At 44.3% G+C, this 26,410-nt stretch overlaps 1 pseudogene; it reads left to right on the forward strand.

Moving 5' to 3' along the window:
* Window positions 1-507: 507 nt before the first annotated feature.
* Window positions 508-24,584, forward strand: LOC141213617 (uncharacterized; annotated as a pseudogene).
* The last annotated feature ends 1,826 nt before the right edge of the window (window positions 24,585-26,410 follow it).

A 26,410-nucleotide genomic window follows, 5' to 3' on the forward strand; every position in this document is an offset into this window, starting at 1 on the left:
GGCTCCGCTCCGTACACCTCGTACACGCGCGGCTCCGCTCCGTACACCTCGTACACACGCGGCTCCGCTCCGTACACCTCGTACACACGCGGCTCCGCTCCGTACACCTCGTACACGCGCGGCTCCGCTCCGTACGCCTCGTACACGCGCGGCTCTGCTCCGTACACCTCGTACACACGCGGCTCCGCTCCGTACACCTCGTACACACGCGGCTCCGCTCCGTACACCTCGTACACACGCGGCTCCGCTCCGTACACCTCGTACACGCGGCTCCGCTCCGTACACCTCGTACACACGCGGCTCCGCTCCGTACACCTCGTACACACACGGCTCTGCTCCGTACACCTCGTACACGCGGCTCCGCTCCGTACACCTCGTACACACGCGGCTCTGCTACATCCACACTGTAAACCCCTCCTGACCCCACACATAAACTTCAGCTCATCCAGCACCATGACAACCAGCACAGCAGAGTCCTGCATCCACTGAGGCCCCTGATCATGTGACGCCTGACTCCTCCCCTCCTGTGACCTCATCACAGCTCCTGTGCGCACAGAGCAGCCATATATGTGGTGGCGGCTCTGCAGGTGGAGGTATGTGGAGACCCCATTACTGGGCGCAGGGGGCATTAACCCCTTCAGCACGGAGACTCTTTTGGGGTCTTGTGTTGCCCCTTTATACGAATCATAAGGTTTTTGTTCTGTTTCCTGTAATAGTTACATACGACCCAACTATGGAGACAGGAAGGGAGGAAACGTATTGTTCCCATAGTACAGGACCCCTTTACTGGCCCCACAGTGTAATGCCCCCATTATGCCCCTTATGCAGGATGTATGATGCCCGCACACAGTGTAATGCCCCCATTATGCCCCTTATGCAGGATGTATGATGCCCCACACAGTGTAATGCCCCCATTATGCCCCTTATGTAGGATGTATGATGCCCCCCACAGTGTAATGCCCCCATTATGCCCCTTATGCAGGATGTATGATGCTCGCACACAGTGTAATGCCCCCATTATGCCCCTTATGCAGGATGTATGATGCCCCCACACAGTGTAATGCCCCCATTATGCTCTTTATGCAGGATGTATGATGCCCCCACACAGTGTAATGCCCCCATTATGCCCCTTATGCAGTATGTATGATGCCCCCACACAGTGTAATGCCCCCATTATGCCCCTTATGCAGGATGTGTGATGCCCCTTATGCAGTATGTATGATGCCCCCACACAGTGTAATGCCCCCATTATGCCCCTTATGCAGGATGTATGATGCCCCCACACAGTGTGATGCCCCCATTATGCCCCTTATGCAGGATGTATGATGCCCCCACACAGTGTAATGCCCCCATTATGCCCCTTATGCAGGATGTATGATGCCCCCACACAGTGTAATGCCCCCATTATGCCCCTTATGCAGGATTTATGATGCCCCCCACACAGTGTGATGTCCCCATTATGCCCCTTATGCAGTATGTATGATGCCCCCACACAGTGTAATGCCCCCATTATGCCCCTTATGCAGGATGTATGATGCCACCACACAGTGTAATGCCCCCATTATGCCCCTTATGCAGTATGTATGATGCCCCCACACAGTGTGATGCCCCCATTATGCCCCTTATGCAGGATGTATGATGCCCCCACACAGTGTAATGCCCCCATTATGCCCGTTATGCAGTATGTATGATGCCCCCACACAGTGTGATGCCCCTTATGCAGGATGTATGATGCCCCCACACAGTGTAATGCCCCCATTATGCCCCTTATGCAGGATGTATGATGCCCCCATTATGCCCCTTATACAGGATGTATGATGCCCCACACAGTGTAATGCCCCCATTATGCCCCTTATACAGTATGTATGAGTCCCCCACACAGTGTAATGCCCCCATTATGCCCCTTATACAGGATGTATGATGCCCCCACAGTGTAATGCCCCCATTATGCCCCTTATACAGTATGTATGAGTCCCACACACAGTGTAATGCCCCCATTATGCCCCTTATACAGTATGTATGAGTCCCACACACAGTGTAATGCCCCCATTATGCCCCTTATACAGGATGTATGATGCCCCACACAGTGTAATGCCCTCATTATGCCCCTTATACAGTATGTATGAGTCCCCCACACAGTGTAATGCCCCTTATACAGGATGTATGATGCCCCCATTATGCCCCTTATACAGTAGGTATGATGCCCCCACACAGTGAAATGCCCCCATTATGCCCCTTATGCAGTATGTATGATGCCCCCACACAGTGTGATGCCCCCATTATGCCCCTTATGCAGTATGTATGATGCCCCCACACAGTGTAATGCCCAATTATGCCCCTTATGCAGGATGTATGATGTCCCCACGCAGTGTAATGACCCCATTATGCCCCTTATGCATTATGTATGATGCCCTCACACAGTGTAATGTCCCCATTATGCCCCTTATGCAGTATGTATGATATCCCCACGCAGTGTAATGCCCCCATTATGCCCCTTATGCTGTATGTATGATGCCACCACACAGTGTAATGCCCCCATTATGCCCCTTATGCAGTATGTATGATGCCCCCACACAGTGTGATGCCCCCATTATGCCCCTTATGCAGTATGTATGATGCCCCCACACAGTGTAATGTCCCCATTATGCCCCTTATGCAGTATGTATGATGTCCCCACACAGTGTAATGTCCCCATTATGCCCCTTATGCAGTATGTATGATATCCCCATGCAGTGTAATGCCCCCATTATGCCCCTTATGCTGTATGTATGATGCCACCACACAGTGTAATGCCCCCATTATGCCCCTTATGCAGTATGTATGATGCCCCCACACAGTGTAATGCCCCCATTATGCCCCTTATGCAGTATGTATGATGCCCCCACACAGTGTAATGCCCCATTATGCCCCTTATGCAGTATGTATGATGTCCCCACGCAGTGTAATGACCCCATTATGCCCCTTATGCAGTATGTATGATGCCCCCACACAGTGTAATGTCCCCATTATCCCCCTTATGCAGTATGTATGATGCCCCCACACAGTGTAATGTCCCCCTTATGCAGTATGTATGATGCTCCCACACAGTGTAATACCCCCTATACAGTATGTTTGATGCCCCCACACAGTGTAATGCCCCCATTATGCCCCTTATGCAGTATGTATGATGCCCCCACACCGTGTAATGCCCCCATTATGCCCCTTATGCAGTATGTATGATGCCCCCACACAGTGTAATGCCCCATTATGCCCCTTATGCAGTATGTATGATGCCCCCACACAGTGTAATGCCCCCATTATGCCCCTTATGCAGTATGTATGATGCCCCCACAGTGTAATGCCCCCATTATGCCTCTTATGCAGTATGTATGATGTCCCCACTCGGTGTAATGCCCCCATTATGCCCCTTATGCAGTATGTATGATGTCCCCACGCGGTGTAATGCCCCCATTATGCCCCTTATGCAGTATAATAGATGAAATTCATAGGATTATTAGTAGGGAGAGCAATATTTATCATATATCAATCACAATAATACAATAATAGACTCCTACCATTTATTAGGACTAAATATCATGGCCAATCTCTATAAACATAACAAACAAAAAACCGAAGAAAGACGATCTAGAGGCCGTATTGTAAAACCACAATATTCTTTATTAGTTTCTGTAAAGATGTGCGGTTGTGGATTTTAATAATCACCTAGGCTGGTTATCGATGCAAGTAGTTTTATTCCTTCCGACCACGGTGAACTGCAATTCCAGGTAAATGTCCAACTGGCAATTCTCTTAGTTCTTGAGTTTCCATCCTGGGATCAGTAGTTCCACTGTCCCGTACCAGGTGATACCCACTGTCCCCCAACTTTTGGTTGGCCCACAGCCTTTTGTATCTCCCGCCTGTATATTGGCAGTCACAGCATATCCTCCTTCGGATGATGGATATCACGGCCACAGCCCGTGATACCACCCAGTTCTCAGTCCGACTAGCAATGAATCTTCCCTTTCTCCTGCACAGGGTTCAGCCCCCTGAATCGGCTGAAGAGCTCACCCCTCCCTCCCACAGCTAATTGTGCCTTAAGCCCCCGTCTCACATAGCGAGATCGCTAGCGAGATCGCTGCTGTGTCACGGTTTTGGTGACGCAACAGCGACCTCACCAGCGATGTCACTATGTGTGACACTTTGCAGCGATCAGGCCCCTGCTGTGAGGTCACTGATCGCTGCAGAATGTCCTGGACCTTTTTTCGGTCGTTGCCCTCCCGCTGGTCAGCACACATCGCTGTTTGTGACCAGCGGGAGCAGCGATCAGGCTGGTAACCATGATAAACATCGGGTTACTAGGGGCACACGCGCACCTAGTAACCCGCTGTTTATCATGGTTACGAGCCTGCTAAAGTGAGCGGTAACCTCCCGCTCACTGTAGCAGAGTGGTAACCATGATAAACAATGGGTTACTAGGTGCGCGTGTGCCCCTAGTAACCCGATGTTTACCATAGTTACCAGCCTGTTCCTGCTTCAGCAGGCTGGTAACCAGGAGCAGGACATCGTGGAAAGATTCTTTCCACGATGTCGCTGCTCCCCTGATCATTGGTGAGCCTGCCTGTTTGACAGCTCACCAGCGACCACATAGCGACGCAGCAACGATCCCTGACAGGTCGTATCGTTGTCGGGATCGTTGCAGCGTCGCCTAGTGTGACGGGGCCTTTAGTGGAGATATTTTCTCAGGTGGAACCCATCCCCTGGGTTTGCATGTGAGACTACCTGTGGTGATCATTATAGGGTAAATTGCAATATCAATTTGCCTTACAATCAATTTACCCTATAATGATTGGCCAGTATGTGGGTACATATAGCCTTGCACATACTGAAGTGGTTCCACACTACCCTAAAGAGTGACATATCATACTAAGACAGATTTATACTTGTTCATTCTTATATGTATTGATTCCTGGATATGTAGGGGGTGTACACATATATATAAATTATCCGCTTTAACTTATTGCTCTTACTATGTATCTTCCTTGCTGCGCGTCTTTGTGCTTAGCCATTTGCACTGTGCCCTGTTCACTTCCATGCCCTGTGATTCATTATTGATACTAATAAGGATTATTGTAGTTTTACAATACGGCCTCTAGATCATCTTTCTTCGGTTTTTTGTTTGCTCTTATGCAGTATATATGATGCCCCCACACAGTGTAATGTTCCCACAGTACCGCCATCCCCCCCACACACAGCATAATATAATTCCAGTGTAGGTAAATGAGATGAGAATTAGCGTTATGGAAGATGAGTCTATGAGAAACGTATTCAGCTGCAGACTCCAAGGAAGAAACTGCTTGTTGTCTGTGGCCTAAAATATATAGGTTTTATTAGTAGAAGTCAATGAAAATAACTGAATGTTGTAAAATAATAAAAATACCATAGCTGTTAGGGTCCCCGCCAATCTCTGTATTTCCTGGTCAGCCCCAACGAACTTGTGATTATTACAGCCAATCAGCTGCTGACGCAGTGAGTAACACAGCCAGTGATTGGGAGTATGGAGGAGATGTCCATATAAGACTAGAGAATACAACATCTACACCTTCTATCTCCTGATATGTTTCCCTTATTATCTCCAGTAATTGTATTAATACACAGGATTTTTATGATGTTACATCGGCTCATCATCTTCTCATTCAGGTCCCTACAATATCAGATCCTCTCAGTGAAGATCTCCTATATAAGAAAATTTTCCTGATTTACCCATCAAAGATGGATACGGACAGACACAAGATGGCGGAGAGGATATTACACCTCACCCTGGAGATCCTCTTCCGTCTTACTGGAGAGGTGAGAGATTCTGATGACGTCACATTACATCATTCTTATCTATGGGAATAACAGATGGACAGAACTGGAGAGGTGAGGACTCTGGAAATGTCTGGAGTGAGATTTATTAATGTGTCTCTCCATAACCAGGATTACTCAGTAGTGAAGAAGACCTCTAGTGAGCACTGTCAGGACCCTGTGTCTGAGGGATGGGAAAGACCCCTGAGCCCAATCACAAGGCTTCCACCTCATCCCCTGATACATGAGGACATCAATGACCAGAAGATCCTAGAACTCACCTACAAGATGATTGAGCTGCTGACTGGAGAGGTGACACTGCTGGGAATGCTGGGACATTATACAGTAACACTATGAAGGGATCGGGGGGGTGACGGTATCATTGTATGTGTCAGGTTCCAATAAGGTGTCAGGATGTCGCTGTCTATTTCTCCATGGAAGAGTGGGAGTATTTAGAAGGACGCAAATATCTGTACAAGGACGTCATGATGGAGGTTCCCCAGCCCCTCACATCACCAGGTAATAGACAGGACTAAATACACACGGCCTATAATTATCTGTATGTAAAGAATGAATTCAGTCCCTGTATGTGTTTCCTTCCAGATCTGTCCAGCAAGAGGACAACACCAGAGAGATGTCCCCGTCCTCTTCTTCCACAGGACTGTAAACAAGAAGACCCCAATGTTCCTCAGGATCATCAGGTAGATGGAGAGAAGGTGTCATGAGATCTCCCCTATGATGTGTAGACGGCTGTGAAGGTCTTGTGTTCAGTCTTGTTTTATCCACCAGTATTATATGTTTTATACTTGTGTAATGAGAACGGTGGAGATGGCAGGATTAGAGCTGATCATAGATGTGACCTCTCCATCTGTCTGACTTTTACAATATTTGTTTCAGGGTGAAGATCTGACCCATATTAATACTACAGAGACATATATGAGGGGTGATGAGTGGTGTAAAGAGGAGATTCCTACATATGACCACCCAGGTGAGTAGTGACCACTAAATGCCGAGAAGTCACAGATTCTTCTCAGTCACCAGCTGTGGCTGCTTTATCGGTGGTGTAGACCGGCCGTATCACAATCGTGTGATCACCATTTCCCTCTAGACCACAACATTCTCCTCCACCCAAAACTGTCCAAATGACTTTGAGCATTAAAAGCCCTTTTCTATAGAACTTACAACCTGGAGGATCCACCTACCCACTGTCATTAGGAGACTTTGACCATTACCTGCCCAGATCTGTAAACTACAAAGCCAAATGTCAGCGTATTGTGATCGACTCACTCAGCTTCTTAAAGAGGCAGACACAGGAACAGTTTCTATTTAAAGTGCGGCTGTTACCTCCAGGCCCACCACACAAATACTCTAAAGGCTGTGAATTTTATCCTATGACCTCCTCCCTCTCTACAGGTGTTCAATCATTCTAGCACTAAAGATGGCTGATTTACCCCCTCGTGTGCTGGAACCTTTTTCCTATGTTTAATTACTGGAGCTAACAATCTCAGTGCTACACATCTCTCCTCCAGTACTTTACCAGTGACTTTTTCACATTATGTAGAATGTGCTGAGAAGTTAGAAAATCACTTGAAGAAAAATATTATGATGGACCTGTAAAAGAAAGCGGAGGGTAATGATGGTGTTGGCTTCCTAGATCCCTGATATCTTATTGGATGAATCTACCTTCTCTCCCTTCTGTGCTGCTGAATGTGCTCATATGGTCCCTACAAGACCAGGTCCAGTCTTTCTGGCCAAACTTCACTTTTATGATCGACAACATTAAATGTGCAGTGAGGGACAAGTGTGAATTTCTGTCCAATAACAACAGAGTTTCCCTTTATCCTGACTTTTCAATTTCTTTTAAAACCAACTAACTTCAAACAGGATTGTGATAAACTGAACAGAAAACATTACACCTGCGCCATGATATATCTCTAAGCTGTGAGTGGCTGATGGCTGTAATATACATTTATTCACGCCTGCAGGAGATGTGTTGGCTCGAGCCCTGGTTTCATGGATTCACTCCACATCATCAATTCCATTATGTTATCAGTCCTAAGGAATTCAGATTACTGCACAATCTCTCCTGAAATGGGGGCATTAATACTTTCTCTACTCTTCTGCTCAGGAGTCATAGTTGCTCCAATGGTCCATCATAAATGAGTGTGACTCCAGTTTAGTGTTGAAGTTCTCCCCTCATACATATATAGTTATATGAAAAAGTTTGGGCACCCCTATTAATCTTAAGCTTAATGTTTTATAAAAATTGGTGTTTTTGCAACAGCTATTTCAGTTTGATATATGTAATAACTGTTGGACACAGTAATGTTTCTGCCTTGAAATGAGGTTTATTGTACTAACAGAAAATGTGCAATCTGCATTCAAACAAAATTTGACAGGTGCATAAGTATGGGCACCTCACCAGAAAAGTGACATTAATGTTTAGTAGATCCTCCTTTTGCAAAAATAACAGCCTCTAGTCGCTTCCTGTAGCTTTTAATGAGTTCCTGGATCCTGGATGAAGGTATTTTTGACCATTCCTCTTTACAAAACAATTCCAGTTCAGTTAAGTTTGATGGTCGCCGAGCATGGACAGCCCTCTTCAAATGATCCCACAGATGTTCAATGATATTCAGGTCTGGGTACTGGGATGGCCATTCCAGAACATTGTAATTGTTCCTCTGCATGAATGCCTGAGTAGATTTGGAGTGGTGTTTTGGATCATTGTCTTGCTGAAAGATCCATCCCCTGCGTAACTTCAACTTTATCACTGATTCTTGAACATTATTGTCAAGAATCTGCTGATACTGAGTGGAATCCATGCGTCCCTCAACTTTAACAAGATTCCCGGTGCCGGCATTGGCCACACAGCCCCAAAGCATGATGGAACCTCCACCAAATTTTACTGTGGGTAGCAAGTGTTTTTTTTGGAATGCTGTGTTTTTTTGCGGCCATGCATAACGCCTTTTTGTATGACCAAACAACTCAATCTTGGTTTCATCAGTCCACAGGACCTTCTTCCAAAAAGAAATTGGCTTCTCCAAATGTGCTTTTGCATACCTTAGCCGACTCTGTTTGTGGTGTGCTTGCAGAAACGGCTTCTTCGCATCACTCTCCCATACAGCTTCTCCTTGTGCAAAGTGCGTTGTATAGTTGACCGATGCACAGTGACACCATCTGCAGCAAGTTGATGCTGCAGCTCTCTGGAGGTGGTCTGAGGATTGTCCTTGACTGATCTCACCATTCTTCTTCTCTGCCTTTCTGATGTTTTTCTTGGCCTGCCACTTCTGGCCTTAACAAGAACTGTCCCTGTGTTCTTCCATTTCCTTACTATGTTCCTCACAGTGGAAACTGACAGGTTAAATCTCCGAGACAGCTTTTTGTATCCTTCCCCTGAACAACTATGTTGAATAATCTTTGTTTTCAGATCATTTGACAGTTGTTTTGAGGAGCCCATGATGCCACTCTTCAGAGGAGATTCAAACAGGAGAACAACTTGCAAGTGGCCACTTTAAGTAGCTTTTCTCATGATTGCATACACCTGGCTATGAAGTTCAAAGCTCAATGAGGTTACAAAACCAAAAAAAGTGCTTTAGTAAGTCAGTAAAAAGTAGGTAGGAGTATTTAAAACAAGAAAATGATAAAGGTGCCCATACTTATGCACCTGTCAAATTTTGTTTGAATGCAGATTGCACATTTTCTGTTAGTACAATAAACCTCATTTCAAGGCAGAAACATTACTGTGTCCAACAGTTATTACATATATCAAACTGAAATAGCTGTTGCAAAAACACCAATTTTTATAAAACATTAAGCTTAAGATTAATAGGGGTGCCCAAACTTTTTCATATAACTGTATTGTTGTTGGGGATGTAACATTTTTTATTCTATGTCTATTTGTTTACAGATTTTCATTTTGTATGATTGTGGTGGGATCGGCCGGCCTCACTTATGTTACTCAGTAACTCCCTGGTCTCTTTAAAAAGAGGTCTCATTACCTCTTCCAAATGCCAGATATTCAAATATAAGACGCCTCATCTCTGCACTATTATAAAAAGTTCTCTTTAACTGTCTAATATTTCTTCTTGAAGCTCATCTGACAGAAAATATTGGATTTTACGATAATTTAGAGTTTGTGGCTGTTGGTAATCTGTTTACTCCAGAGAGGTTTCTCCACTAGTTAATCTTCTCATTTTTTTTTACTGATTAAGGCTATGTGCCCACGATGCAGAAATGTTCCGGATTTTTTCCTGAGCATTTCTGCATCTCCCTGGCAGAAAAAACGCATGCGGATTGTACATGCGGATTGTACATGCGGATTGTACATGCTTTTTTCCTGCCAGGGACATGCAGATGTGAAGCTTTCTTCACATGCAGTTCCGCATGCCGGTTGACAAGTGGTTGACAAGTGCTTTCCAAGCTATTTTAGCATCACTTGGAAAGTGCTTGACAACTTGGTCACACTATATAAATCCATGCAAACGACCCCAAAGAATGTCAAAAAATAAAAAAATAAATCTATACTTACCTTCTGATGGCCCCTGGAGTCTTGCTTCGTTCTGTCCTGGCTTGCCGGCAGCTTGCGGTACACAACACTGAAGGACCTGCCGTCGCATGACTAAATGACGTCAGCGCAGGTCCTTCAGTCCACCGCGATCTGGCGACAAGCGAAGACAAGGAGACCGGGAGCCGTCAGAAGGTAAGTATAATATTTATTTTTTATTTTATTCTTTTTTTACAGGTACTATGGTACCTGGGTCCGGAGGAGAGTCTCCTCTTCTCCAGACCCGGGTACCATCCGCACATTGAAACGCTTGGATTCCGCATGTACAGATGCAGTGATGCGGATTCCATGCGTTCCAATGCAAGTCAATGGCGGCGAAAACGCAGCGCTTCCGCAAAATAATTGGTAGTGCTGCGGTTTTTTCCGCAATGATAACCTGCAGCGGAAATTTCCGCAGCATGTGCACAGCACATGCGGATTATCATTGGGGAACATGGCAGGCCTTCTACCAAGCGTTTTTTAAGCGTTTCTGCAGCGTTTTTGCCACTGCGGAAATGCTTAAAAAAACGCATCGTGGGCACACAGCCTAAGACTGTTCAGCCTAATCTTTTCAGTAGAAAATGTGATGTGTTATTGTCTATAGTCACAGTTTTCCCCATCAACCTTTAACTTCTTTAACCCATCTACATGAATCTGGACTTACACAGAGACACCTAGGCTTGGGCCTTGGTGTGACCTGTTGTTCTGTGGAGTGAGATATGAAGAATAGTCAGGTAGCCGGGTTAGAACCAGGAGGGCAGAGAAAATACAAAATCAGAAGACAAAAGAGTAGTCAGTAGTGATGCTTGGTTATTTGTTACTCGAGCAATTTTCCGGCGGTTCCTTCCCCAACCCCCCCCATATCCTCCGTAGGGCTGGAGGGAGTCTAAAAATTGTTCAGATCTATGAAAACAGTGGAAACAGCATGGGGAAGACCCCTGGAATCATCTCTGAATCCCAGGTCGCTGCTGTGAACAATGTTACCAGAGTAGTATGCCACTTTTACGGGCTGACAATAAAAAATACAAAAACGAAAATAAAATGGATTTTCCTGGAAACAATTTTTAAGAAACATTCTTTCCAGGATAATGACTTCTATATAATGCAAAATAAATAACAGAAAAAATACTCCTCCACACCTTGGGCTATGTTCACACTTAGTGTTTTTGCACGTTCACATTGCTTTCAACGGTGAAAAATACATTCACCGGTAAATGTAATTTTAACATTTTACTACCTTATCTGGCCATGTGGTGTGTAAGACATGATCAGATACATCTGTTTCATTCATGAAAGAGAGACTCTGTAAGTCCCATTTTTTTTTCAGGCCTCACTATTTATAAAGCGCCATCAGGCGGCCCTTACTATTGTTAGAGTACCCTGCGGCGGCCACTAAAGCTAGACGGCCAAGCTCCGCAAGTAAGCGCTTCCGGCCGACGGAAGCCACTGGCACCAATAGCAGCTGATTGGCGGGGTTGCCGGGTGCGGGACCCAGGTCAATCAGACATTGATGCCCTATCCTACGGATGGGGTATAAATGTAAAATTAGTGGACAACTTCTTTAATACGGTAAAGTTTGAAACTTGCATGGCCATATATTGCTTCTGCAATATAACGTATCCATCTGAGGTGGTCAAATTTTCTTTTTTGTATATATTATGTAAAGTTTGCAACTTGGAGGTCCAGCAGGCGGCCCTCACAATTTATAGAGTGCCAGCAAGTGGCCTCCACTATTTTTACAGGGCCAGTAGGCATCTTGTGGACAGATGAGACCAAGATAGAGCTTTTTGGTAAAACATATCATTCAGCTGTTTACTGTAAATGGAATGAGGCCTAAAAATAAAAGAACACAGAACTTACAGTCAATTATAGTGGAGGGTCAAAGATATTTAGGGGTTGTTTTGCTTCCTCTGGCACTGAATGCCTTGACTGTGTGTAAGGCATCATGAAATCTGAATATTCCCAAAGGATTTTGGGTAGCAATGTAGTGCCCAGTGTCAGAAAGTTGGATTGGCATCCTAGGTCATGGGTCTTTCAGCAGGACAAGGACCCCAAATTATGAATTTCTGTCAACCATGATAAATTTCTGTGAACTTTGATGAATTTCTGAGTACAGATCACCGTAAAAATTTTGAATTGGTCAATGAGTGAATGGAAGAAATTAATTAAGTTATGAACTGTGGAAAGATGTATTTGACCAGAATGAACAGTCCTTTCCAGCAGATGCTACCACCTAGCACCTATCCCTATACTAATATACTAAATGTAGCTAACAGTGGTATTAATAAGGAATAGCATAGATTTTTTTTTCTTTTTTGCTTGCAGCAGCACGGAGTATAAGGCTATAATCCCTGACTAGATAACCTGTAATACGCTATTCCTAGTGCTATAGCTCACTCGTACACAAATTACAGATAAGAGAGGTAATATTGCAGAATATAAAATAGATTTTAACCCGCCCCCAGAGTATTTTTTTGGGATATGGCAGCACCAAACTGTGAAGGAACGCACGCAACTCTGCCTGCTTTGTTGAATTTCTGAGTGTAGGTTACATTAAAAAACACATCTGTCAGTGAGTTTTTTGAAGAATGCAATCAAGTTATAGACAGTGTATGCAACGAAAATGAACACTCATTTCCAGCAGGAGTATACATGTATATTGTAAAGAATGTTAGAAGTAGGTCTCTAAAAATTATTCATGCGGGCGTCCTAAATACCTTTAAAATAATTAATGGGGGTGTTGCATGATGATCACCCTGTTGATATTGTGGTGTAGGATGAGAAGAAGGAATAGGACAACATAAAAAGAAGAAATCTTCACACCTATCTGGGTGTGAAGATTTGCATGGGAATAGACCAGAAAAAAATGGATTTGAGTTTATGTTCTGTTGCTGTCATCCGGTGGTGTTGAGAAGTCTGGGCCAATCCAGGCCTTGTTTATTTTGATATTAGTCAGCCTGTCAGCATTTTTAGTTGACAAGTGGGCGCACCTATCAGTTATAATACCCCCGGCGCACTAAAAACCCGCTCTGACAAAACGCTAGAGGCAGGGCAGGCCAGGACCTCCAAGCTGTAGTGAGACAGTTCATGCCACGAGTCTAACTTGGATACCTGATAGTTGTAAGGCACAGAGGAATCACCAAGGACGGTGGTACAGTCAGCAAGATACTCCTTCAGTATCTTCTAAAACTTTTCCCTCATTGTCAGACTACCCCGTGTATCAGGGCCTGGGCACTGGGAGGGTCTGAGAAAACTGTCCCAGACCTTTGAGAGTGTTCCCCTGCTTCTACTGCATATGGCTTTGTGTGTCTGTCTCCCTGTACTCATTGGTTGTCCAATGAACTGTGACCTCTACCATCTAAGTTGTCAGATGGGAATTTTTTATATTCTTCAACTAGGGCCTTCTGGTACTGCAACATTTTATTAGACCTCGCTGCCACTTGAAGGAGAGATAGAAAGTTCTCCATGTAGCATGGATCTAGAAGGGTGACCAACCAGTAATTACTGTTGCCTAAAATGTGTACAACGCGAGGGTCACGGGAAAGGCAGCAGAACATAAACTCAGCCATATGTGCCAGACTGCGAAGAGCCAAGACTTCCCTGTCCCCACCAAGATGGATGATTGTCCATCATCTCCTCCTCATACTCCTCTTTTGTCCTCCTCCTCTTCAGCCACGGTGAACAGACGGGATGAAGGTGGTGCAGGTTGTACCGTCTGTAGCGCAGGAAACCTGCCTGTGTTCCTCATTCGCACCCAATCCACGTTGAAAAGATGATACAAGGCTGGGCTGTGTAGCATCACCCTGTATAGTTTCTTGCCCATCTCAACTTGCTGCGCCTGCAAAACCTCCTCTTTAATTGTGAGCAGCGAGCGTTTCAGTAGGCAGAGAAGCGGGAGGGTGACGTTGATTATGGCGTCACCACCGCTCACTATCTTGGTGGAGTCCTCAAAGGTTTGGAGAACTGCACAGATGTCAGACATCCATGTCCACTCATCAGCTCTTATGTGCGGAGACTGACCAGAATATTGACGGGCGTGTTGGAGCTGGTACTCAACAACTGGCCACTGCTGCTCACAAGGCCTTGTTAACATATGCAACGTTGAGTTCCAACGCATGGTAACATTGTACAACAATCAGTGAGCTGGAAGTTACAAAGGCTGCTGAAGCACAGCCAGGGCGGCGGAAGCTGTAGCTGACTTGCGGAAATGGGCACACGCAGTGTACTTTCACAAGCAGCTCAGGCAGATCATGGTAGGTTTTGAGAAACCGCTGAACCACTAAGTTGAGCACGTGGGTCAGGCATGGTACATGTGCTCGGTTGCCAAGCTTCAGAGCCACTTGCAGGTTCCAGCCATTGTTACACACGACCATGCTTGGTTGTAGGTTCAGCGGTGAGAGCCACAGATCTGTCTGCTCTGTTACAGCTTTCAACAACTCTGCAGGGGTGTGCAGTTTGTCACCTAAGCAGATTAGCTTCTGCAGAGCCTGTTGCTGCTTGGCCAAGGCAGTGCTGAAGTTTCTAGCTTCATATTATTGATGTTTCAGAGATATGGAGGATGAAGAGGCGAAGGAGGTGCAGGAACTGCTGTACAAGGTGGGGGCAACCCTGATTGAACCAGGGCCCGCAATCCTCGGCATCGGTAGCACATGTTCCGTCCCGGCTTGCACAATATTCACCCATTGTGCCGTCAGGGAAATGTTGCATCCCTGGCCACAAGCACTTGTCCACATGTCTGTGGTTAGGTGGACCTTCCTAGTAACTGCATTGTGAGGGCACGGGTAATGTTAAGGGACAAGTGCTTGTGTAAGGCAGGGATGGTACATCGGGAGAAATAGTGGCTGCTGGGGACTGAGTACCTAGGTACAGCTGCGGCCATGAGGTTGCAGAAAGCTTCCTTCTCCACAAGCCTAAAATGCAATATTTCCAGTGCGAGCAGTCTGGAAATGTGGCCGTTTAGTATTGTGGCCTGTGGGTGTGCAGGTGGCTGCGTATTTCCGCTTGTGTTCCAAGGGACAACTGAACGCTGCGCTGGGACAAGGACGTGAATGTGGTTGCTACGACAGGTGGAGAGTGGGAGGCATCTTCGCCTGCATCATGGACAGGGGATTGGCATGCACATACAACAGGTGAAGAGGCAGTGGTGTCGCCCACAGACACTGTTTCTGGTCCTGGCGTTTGGCCCAGCTAGTTGAGTGCTTTGCTATCGTGTGCCTGAGCATGCTGGTGGTGGTCAGGCTAGTAGTTGTGCTGCCCCTGCTGATGCTGGCACAGTATATGTTGCAAATAGCCTTTTTTGGGTTAACTGGACAGTTTTTAAAAAAGCGCCAGACTCAGGAAGACCTAACCCTTGGACTGGCAACTTCCCTCGTGCTGGTGTTCTGGGGAACAGTTGCCCGCCTTGTCTCTATGGTCACGTCACTACCTCTTCCTGCCTGTTGCGGTACTATGGATCCCACCTTCTCTGCGCTGCTGTCTTTGCTCTGCTTGTCACCTTCCCAGATTGGGTAAGTAACCTCATCGTCCACCATCTCGTCTTCCCCGTCCACACCCTTGTCTTCCTACTGACTTACAAATATTTGGGTATCGCTAAGTGTGATCTCCTCATATCCTGCTTGAAGCGAACAGGGCAAGAGGACAGAAACTATAAATGGAAATATAAACAGCCCTTCGGAGTGTCTAAGTGTGAGATCACTTGTCTCCGGGCGCTCGGCATGGTGAGAGGAAGGAGGCTCAGGGTGAGGATTATGTGGTCCAGACTCAAGACTACTGAGACTGGACCGTGTGGAAGACAGGGTGGTGCTGAAAACTGACTGGAAGCATTGTCTGCTATCAACCCAACAACCTTTTCACACTGGTCTGGCTTCAAGAGTGTTGTTCCACAAAGTGGGACAGGACGCTAGGTCGACATGATGTGGGTGTTTGTTGTGCTACTTCAGCAGGCACAGTTTCCCCTTGCCCCGTCTCATGCTGCACATAACACATCTGCATCTCTGGCTGCTATAGGCGTAAAAGGGGACAAACTTATGGTGTGGCACCCATGCTCCCCTGACCTCAACCCCATTGAGAACCTCTGGAGCTTCATCAAAAGGAGTGTCTATGATGGCGGGAGGCAGTTCACATCTAAGCAACAGCTCTGGGAGGGTATTCTGTCCTCGTGCAAAACAATTAAAGCAGAAGCCATCCAAAACCTGACAAATTCAATGGACGAGAGAGTTCAGAAGCTCCTTTCGAACAAGGGGTCCTATGTGCAAATGTAACATCACCTAGAATAAAGTTTTGAGGTGAAAACTGTTTGATTTCAGTTTGTAATAACCTGCTAATGCTTATAATTTCAAAAATGACCATTTTTTTGTTCTTTATTAAAATGAAAAGGTTGAAAACTCTGCTGTGCATAATAATTTGGAACATGCATTTTGAGTGCAGTTTGAGTGTTTTATTTTTTAAAAAATATCCTGTTATCATAGGCAGTTTGTACAAAAACCTTTCAATTGTACTCTAATAGTTATTTGACTGGAAAATTACAATGACTGCAATTCATATAGGTAATTTGGGAAAATCTGAAAAAATATTATTTGCATAATAATTTGGAACACAGTGTATTTGGCAGCTTCAACAAAATTTCACGATTATTAATGCAGTAAAAATCTGACCACTTCAGATGAGCAAGTTTTACTGCAATAGCAATATGCTATTGGTTAGCGGCCAAGTCAGGATGTATGTTTTCAACACACAACTGTCACATTTTAAATGGAGTATAATATTTCGCAGATTACAAAAAATTTCAGGATCATTACGCAGTAAAATCTGACCACCACAGATGGACTTTTTCAATGCTTGCACTACATAGCAATGCTAGTCAAATCAACTAAGTGTGGCTGTATACTGTTAACAAACAAATGGAGCAGTAAAAATAGTGTAGTATATTGCTTTTCACAAAAATTAGCAGGATTAAGAGCAAAAAGGAATATTATTATCCCTGAGAACTAGGGCTATTGATATGAGTTACAGCAGCAGAAAGAACATGCAATGAAGCCTAACCTGTATATCTCTCCACAAACTCTGCCTAACCTGCTAACAGCAGTATTAATATACATCAGAATGAGCCCTTACAAGGGCTGTTGGTTCAGATGAAATAAATACAACTAGTGTGGAATCCCTGCCTAAAAGAAGCTAGAATTCTCTCCCTCGCTCAGCCGCAGCTCTCCCTACTCTGCCTATTTCCGGGGTAGACTGTGATGAGGGCAGGGTCCCTGGTCTTATATAGACCTGATGATGCTATGCGGCCAGCCATTCACTGTAATGTCACTACCAACATGGCTACGGCATTACAGTGACTGGCAGGCGATCCCTACATGTTAATTGGCTGCCTAAAAAGTGCCAAACATGTGAGGCCGGCACTCGAGCTCGCTCCCGAAATTTTAAGAAAAAAAAATACTCGCTGAGTACTGAGCATTTCGAGCACTGTGATGCTCGGGTAAGTAACGAGTAGTGACAAGCATGCTCGCTCATCACTAATAGTCAGTAAATGGGCCAAAGCCATATCAGGAACCAAACACACAAGCCGGGTGCTGAGTACAGAGGACTGAACCAGAGGAGAACAAGGCTGTATCAGGCAGCTTCTGGCAATATACTCTGAGCTTTAGTAGTGTGACTTCAGCTGGATTGCACACACTCATACTGCCAGACTGGATGGTACTACAGGTCCCAAGCACCCTAATCTTAATGGCTGGACAGGGCCTGTGCGCCCAGAGCTTCTGGTTCCAACATCTCCATCACCAATGCCACCCGCAGAATGAATAAGGCGGCTCCTGGTGACAGGAGAAGATCCCAGAGGAGATGGGATTCACCATTTGCAGAAGCCCTAATATGACAAAATGGCAGAAAACCAGAACATTAGAAATCCCCATAAAGTGACTCCATTTTGGAAATTATAACCCTCAATGAATGAATCTATAGGACTAGTGACTATTTTGACTCCACAGACACTTTCCGGAAATTAGCACGCAGTGGATTTTGGAGAGTGAAAATTGCACATTGGCCATTTTATTACCCAACACATAGTGCCCATATTGTGCTCCAGGAGGCACACACCATAAATTAACTGTGTTCTTCTCACTATAGTAATGCCAAATTCATGGATGCTAAATGTGGTTTGGCACACTGCAAGGGTCAGAAGCAAGGGGGGCATTTGTTTTTGGGAGTGCGGATATTGCTGGATTGGTTTATGGAAGCCATGTTTCTTTTTAAGAGCCTTTTGAGCCACTAATAATGTGGAAACCTCTGTTTTTCCACTGACAGATAATGGACTTGAGTGGGGACTTTTTTTTTTTTGCAGGATGAGTAGAAGTTTTTATTGGTATTATTTTCGCCTACATAACATTTTTTGGTGGCTTTTTTTATTCCATATTTTGGAGGCAGAATGAACAAACAGTTGAACACCACGCTCCACTGGTTCATCCTATGAGGTTTTCTATTAGACTGTGAACTGTCATTGTCTTGGTAAATAATAATAATTTTTCTACGTAACTTTCAATTGTTACCGACAGTTTAAGTAGAAATGTTCACAAATATTACATTCAAGGATATTTTATTCAAAAATTATAACTGTTTTTATTCTTGGCAGATGACTGTACCAGGAGATCAGAGGGACAGCTGACATCATCAATTTTTAAATCCGATGATCTTGAGATGCCACAAGATACAATTGAAGTGAATGCCATTACTCCAGATACACCATCATCCCTTCACAGCAAAGATCTGTCATCTGATCCTTTGAAACAGGTCCTGTCTTCTGATTCATTACCGACTACTAAGGAAAATCAAAGTCACAAAATAAGCATTAAAAAGCAAACTGCTCCTAAGGCAAATAATCCATTTTCATGTTCAGAATATGGAAATAGTTTTCCTCTCCAAAAGTTTTTTCTTAAGAATCAAGACATTCACACAGCAGAGAATATATTTTATTGTTCCAAGTGTGGGAAATGTTTTAACCAGAAATCGAAACTTGTTCGACACCAGAGAACTCACGCAGGGGAGAATTCATTTTCATGTTCAGAATGTGGGAAATGTTTTATGAAGAAATCATCTCTTCTTAGTCATCAGAGAACTCACACAGGGGAGAAGCCTTTTTCCTGCTCAGAATGTGGAAAATATTTTAGACATAAACGTAGTCTTGTTTTGCACCAAATAACGCACACAGGGAAGAAGTCTTTTTCATGTTCAGAATGTGGGAAATGTTTTAACCGAAAAGCGTATCTTGATAGCCATCAGAGAACCCACACAGGGGAGAAGCCTTTTTCATGTTCAGAATGTGGAAAATGTTTCAGATGGAAACAGCATCTTGATAACCACCAGAGAACTCACACAGGGGAGAAGCCTTTTTCATGCTCAGAATGTGGGAAATGTTTTAACCGGAAACAGAATCTTGATAACCACCAGAGAACTCACACAGGAGAGAAGCCTTTTTCATGTTCAGAATGTGGGAAATGTTTTAAATGGAAATCAGATGTTGTTATGCACAAAAGAACCCACACAGGGGAGAAGCCTTTTTCATGCTCAGAATGTGGGAAATGTTTTAGCTGGAAATCGCATCTTCGTAGCCACCAGAGAACCCACACAGGGGAGAAACCTTTTTCATGTTCAGAATGTGGGAAATGTTTTAACCGGAAACAGAATCTTGATAACCACCAGAGAACCCACACAGGGGAGAAGCCTTTTTCATGTTCAGAATGTGGGAAATGTTTTAACCTGAAACAGAATCTTGATAACCACCAGAGAACCCACACAGGGGAGAAGCCTTTTTCATGTTCAGAATGTGGAAAATGTTTTAACCTGAAACAGAATCTTGATAACCACCAGAGAACCCACACAGGGGAGAAGCCTTTTTCATGTTCAGAATGTGGGAAATGTTTTAACCAGAAATCAGATTTGATTAAGCACCTGAGAACCCACACAGAAGAGAGGCCTTTTTCATGTTCAGAATGTGGGAAATGTTTTAACCAGAAATCACATTTGATTAAGCACCTGAGAACCCACACAGAAGAGAGGCCTTTTTCCTGTTGAGAATGTGGGAAATGTTTTAACCAGAAATCAGGTTTGATTAAGCCCCAGAGAATTCACACAGGGGATAAGCATTTTTCATGTTCAGAATGTTTGAAAAGATTTAACTGAAAATTGTATCTTCATAAAGGGGTTGTCCACTACTAGGGCAACCACTTGTCATTCCTCATGTTTGGCCTCATTAAAATAAAAACACTCATACTCACACTCTGTGTCATCGCTGTTCCAGCCGTGTCTGCACTCATGTACCCGGGGCTATTGTGAGGTTGTTACATCACCCGAGCCCTGCGCCCAATCAGCGCCAGCTTCACTGTCCCCGCCTTCAGACAGATTGAACATCAACAGGAAGCCACGGCTACAGCTGCTTTCTGACTTTCTGTTATTGTTCGATGTGTCCAAAGGTGGGGACAGTGACTCCAGGGCTGATTGGGCACAGGGCTTACATGACGTAACAACGTAATATAATCCCTGGAAACGCAAGTGCTGACACCGCTAGAACGCCGCAGGCATGGGAGGTTTGTATGACTTTTTATTTTAACAGGACCAAACATGAGGAATGAGAAGGAGTTGTCTAAGTAGTGGACAGCCCCTTTTAAAGATCAAAAATCCCACACACAGAGAAGACATTATCATACCTAGAGTGTGAGAAATGAATTACTGGAAAATCGTATTTTGTTGACCATCAAAAATAACCCAGACGGGTAGAAACTATATATGTTATTGACAAATTGTACATACGTATTGTGTGTATGTAAATGTGAATCAGAGCTCTGTGTATATAAATATGCATACAAGTGGTGTTCAAAAGTTCTGCATAGGCATGAAGAAAACTATATATTTCATACTTCTGCATCTCTACAGTGAAACTGGTGGAACATATATGTTTTTGTAATCCCTCATTGTATGCCATACTCATTTTTGAATGTCCCAAGTGTATAAATTGTTATGGTATGCGCATTTTTGATAATTTTTTTTTACAGCATAACCATCATAACCATACCTACACCAGTACAGTGTGTAGAATGGTGAACAGGTTTCTAAGTTCATTAACTTCCAATGCAAGTTCACACAGACTTAAATTTTACTTTTTAAGATTTATTGTTTTTTATTTAATTCAGAGTCCTGAAAAGGGCCTTTTGACTGCATCTTTAGGCTGCCTGCCCACGTTGCGTATTACAAGCGTATATGCTGCGGAATTTCCGCAGCGTAAACGCTTGTAAAACGCATGTATATCCGCACCCCATGGTCCCCAATGGCATTCCGCAATGTCAATGCCCATGCTGCGGATTTTTCCGCAGCGTATATACTGCGGTCAAAAATCCACAGCATGTTCATTAATTTTGCGTTTCCGCATGCGGAATCAATGTGCGGATGGTACCCAAGTCTGGAGGAGAGGAGACTCTCATCCAGACCTGGGTACCAAAGAACCTGTAAAAAAAAGAATAAAATAAAGTTTATACTTATCTTCTGATGTTTTCCCTCCGTTGCGCTGTTGTGTGAAGGACCTGCCACGTCATTGAGTCATGTGACCTATCACATGACTCAATGACTTCACCGCAGGTCCTGCACACAACAGCGTGAGCCGCTCAAGACTCCGGACGGGGCAGAGAATGCATCGGAAGGTGAGTATAAACTTTATTTTTTTATTTTTTACCATTCTGATTTTTTTTTTAACTATTACTTGCTTAAATCACTTGGAGAAGTGCTTGATAACCCGCATGCGGAAATGCATGCAAAGACACCTCACAAACGCTTCTACCTGGCGGGAAAACCGCATGCGATTTTCCCGCCAAGGAGAAGTGTAAAAAATATGCTTCAGTTCCGCAACGTGGGCACTTAGCCTTAGCTTCTAATACTTTATTGGCCAGACTTTGCTCTTGAGCACCAACTTGCATCTCTGTGGCATTGAGTGAACAAGCTTCTGCAGATGTTCACGAGTGATGATGTGCTTCCAGGCCTGTATCAGAGACTCAATCAACTCTCTCTTGGTCCTTGGCTATTTTTTAGATATCTCTATTGATACCTTGTGCCACAAATTTTCAATTAGATTGAGGTCCGAGGACTGGGCTGGCCAGTCAATAGTAGCCACCTTGTTCTATTTTTCCATTCTTAGCTCTGTGACAAGGAGCATTATCATCCTGGAAGATATAATCCCCTGAAAACAGGTGTTGAGCAGAAGGCAGCATTTTCTTATTAAGGATGTCTATGTATTTTTTTGCATTACCATACCCTCCACAATATGAAGCCTTCCAACACCATTGGCTGCCATACAGCCCCAGACCATTACTTTCATCGGATGTTTCACAGAGAAGCTCAAACACTGGCTTGTACTCATCATGTGGAAACCTTCTCAGATAAGACTTGCCATCATTTCCTAAAATGAAAAAAGTGCTTTCATCACTAAATAGCACTTTTTCCCACTCCTCCTTCCTCCATTTTGAATATTTCAATGCCCACAGTTTTCGCCTTTGTCTTTGTATGGCTGTCATCAATGGCTTCTTTCGGGCCTTGTACCCTCTCAATCCTGCTTCCAAACATCTCTTCCTAACAGTTGATGTTGATACCTCAATATTGCACTTTTCTTGCCATTCTCGCAGAAGCTGAGGAGAGGTGAGCTTTCGATTGGCAAGGGATGTTCTTATCAGTACTCTATCCTCCCTTTTAGTTGACTTTCTGGGCTGACTAGATCTGGGCCTGTCCTGGGTAATTCCAAGCTGCTTATGTTTCTGCAAAATTCTTACGACTGTACTCTGATTACAGCCGACCTTCCTTGCGATCTGGGGGCCAGTATAACCCTCTTCATGTAGCACCACAACTCGCACACGATCCTCCGCTGACAAAAATCTGAAGGCTCCCATCATAAAGCTCTACAGTATGATTCACTAGATAGACCAACAGATAAAACAAGCAAACAAAGCAGCAGATGTGATGCAATGTAATGGAATGTGATTGGCTGCCATATCCAGGTTATGATTGGTCACAAGAACCTCATCTGTGATTGGCTAATTTTGGATCTGAAGCTGTACAATATTTAGTTGTGCTTTCAATTCCCATATTGTTGCAATTGTTAGAACCTTGCTCTTAGGTTTTTTTTCCTTTGCTGGTCACATGACCTTGTTGGCCTATTTAAGCCTGCTCCGCCCTTCTGGCTTTGCTGGACTTCATTGTATATCTACTTTCTAGCTAGCCTGTGCTCTGTGTCTTGCTCTGTTAGTTTGCTTGGTCTACTGACCTCTATGTTCTATATATTTTGTTTGTTCGTCTGTCTGCTACTATTTCTGTTAGGAGGTGTCCCATATTCCTCCCAGTCCTTAGTACTTGTAGGGATTCCTTCCCCACATCTATAGGTCTCCGTACAGACTAGCTTAGGACTTTAGCAGGTCTGATCGCAGGATCAGGTCCCCTGTTACATCGTAGGGATTAAGCTGAGTTCTATCGTAGGGACAGATCTCCTCTCTTTCCTTAGCTCTGGTAGCAGAACATAACAGCAATAATTTCAGGCAAAACTGCTTCAAAAGCTAAAAATATTACAGGGAGAGAATGCAAAATTGTATTCTGAACAAAACCATATATAATGTCATATTAGCATCGAAGATATTCGACAGAAAACGTTTAAAACTTGAAAAATCAATTTATCCTATACCTATGCAGGACTTTTGAACACCACTGTATGTAGCAGAGCTGTGTGTATGTAAATGTGCGTATGTAGCAGAGCTGAGTGTGCATGCACTGTCCATGCAGCAGTGTTAGAAAGACCACATGGGCCAGGGTTCATCCTATTGATTGCCGTACTCCTTTCCGTTGGTATAACACTTCTCAGACAATGCAGGATAGGGGACCACACTCAGATAAGACTTTATTGGGTCAACAACAGTTAACATCATATATTACAATCCCATTGGCTCGCTGGGGATTAGAACCTCAGCGACTTTGGGGCATTTAGAGCCAATCTGCTGCCAACTACCAGGATGATGAAGATTCCCCATGGGACCTTCAGGATTTTAAGAGTGTTAGTGTGGAATAATGGGCCAAAATCACACCTGGGCAATGCATGTGACTAGTTTCTCCATACAGGAGGCATCTTGAAGCTGTCATCTCCAGCAAAGGCTTTTGTGTGAAGTATTAAATAAACTTAAGTGAGTGAGTTAAATACTTATTCCCTGTGTCATTTCTCATTATTACAAATAGCTTATTTTTTGGCCATCTTTGGTTTGATTTCTTTAAATAGTTGGGTCCAGAAAATATTTGGACAGTGATACGAGTTTGGGCATTTTATCGGTTTACCAAAACATATTTAGGATAAAATTATATAATCAGTCTGGCCTTAAAGTTCCAACTCTCCGCTTTAATTTGAGGGTGTTCACATCATAATTGGATGTAGGGTTTAGGAATTACAGCTCTTTAATATGGGGCTGCATCTTTTTCAAGGAACCGAAGGTAATTGGACAATTATTTCAAAAGCTCTTTCACTGGCTGTATGGGCTCTTCCCCCATTAATCCATCATCAATTAAGATGGTAAAAGGTCTTGTGCTGATTCCAGGTGTGGCTTCGTATTTGGAAGCTGTTGCTGTGAACCCATAACACAGAAATGAGCTCTCAATGGAAGAGAAAAGATCAAATCTACCAATGATCAGAAATATTAGGAGTTGCTAAATTAACAGAATGGTATATTTTGCAAAAAAAAAAGTTCACTTCTGAGCTTGGGGACTCAAAAAGGTGTGCACGCCCACTGAAGGAAACCGTGGTGGATGATTGCAGAATCCTTTCAATGGTGAAGAAAAGCCCCTTCACAATATGAACCTACGTGAAGAAAACTTTCCAGGAAAAAGGTGTTTCAGTGTTTAGGTCCACCATAAAAGAGCAGACTTCATAAGAGCAAATACAGAGGGTTCACCACAAGGTGCAAAGCATTCTTTGGACAGATGAAACTAATATCAACCTGTATAAAAAAGATGGGAAGAATAAAGTTTGGAGAAGGCTTGAAACGGCTCATGATCCAAACACAGCACATCTTTTGTAACACATGGTGGCGGCTGTGTGAAGTTACAGGCATGCTTGGTTTCCAATGGCCGATATTTTCTGCTCAGATACCACCAAATGCAGTAAGGTTGATTGGACGGCGTGCTACGATACCGGCACAGTACTGCAGGAAACCAGTGGCCAAAGGAGCACGAGCAGAAGAGCAAGCAGTAGCAGAAGTTCTTGTAGTTAGCAAAAGGAGTTGTAGGAACAATCCGTAGATGGGTGAGAACAATCTAGGAAAATGTTCAGGAGCTTGGAGACTGGAAACTAGGCTAACACCTAGACACAATACTACTTGTCACATATATCATCAAATTCTTTATACACAGATGGTAGTTTAGAAGATTATTCAGGATTGTGAAGACCCGGGGTCTTCCATGGGCGTAACGCTACTCAGACAGCACAGGGTGAGGGTAAAACAGCGTGGCAATACTTTATTGACCCACAAACTGACAAACACACAGAACAATCCCATCATATACCCAAGATGGAACATTACACAGTCTCACCCTTCCTTCTTCGACTGCCTAGGATAGAACAACTGCGCCTTTGGAGACTTCCAGGGCCGACTACCTCAACCAGTGGCCCCCCGCTTCTGGTGGGCCCCCACAGAGAGGAGGTAGCAGTAAGCTTAGGAAGCTAGCAGTCCATCAAGGTACAAGGCCAGGAGACCCGAGGGTCCCAACCTGGCCTCTCCGAGAGTTTCCATGGGGCCAGGCGACCGGTGGGTCCCTCCTGGCAACTCTAAATGTCTCCATGGGTTCTAGGTGACCGGCGGGTTCACCCTAGCAACGCCCAAACAACATCCATGGGACCAGGTGACTTCTTTGTCCTCTCCTGGTCTCCCCAAAAGTATCTATGGTATCTCTGATGATTAAATGGAGCAAATCCATATCTTTCCAGTCAGGGAGCATACCCTTAGACCAGAATCATGTGAAATTCAAATCGGTGTCTCTTTG

The sequence above is a fragment of the Phyllobates terribilis genome, unplaced genomic scaffold (assembly GCF_046119375.1).
Source record: "Phyllobates terribilis strain yellow unplaced genomic scaffold, ASM4611937v1 Scaffold_200__1_contigs__length_3551848, whole genome shotgun sequence".
In the NCBI taxonomy this organism is placed as follows: Eukaryota; Metazoa; Chordata; class Amphibia; order Anura; family Dendrobatidae; genus Phyllobates; species Phyllobates terribilis.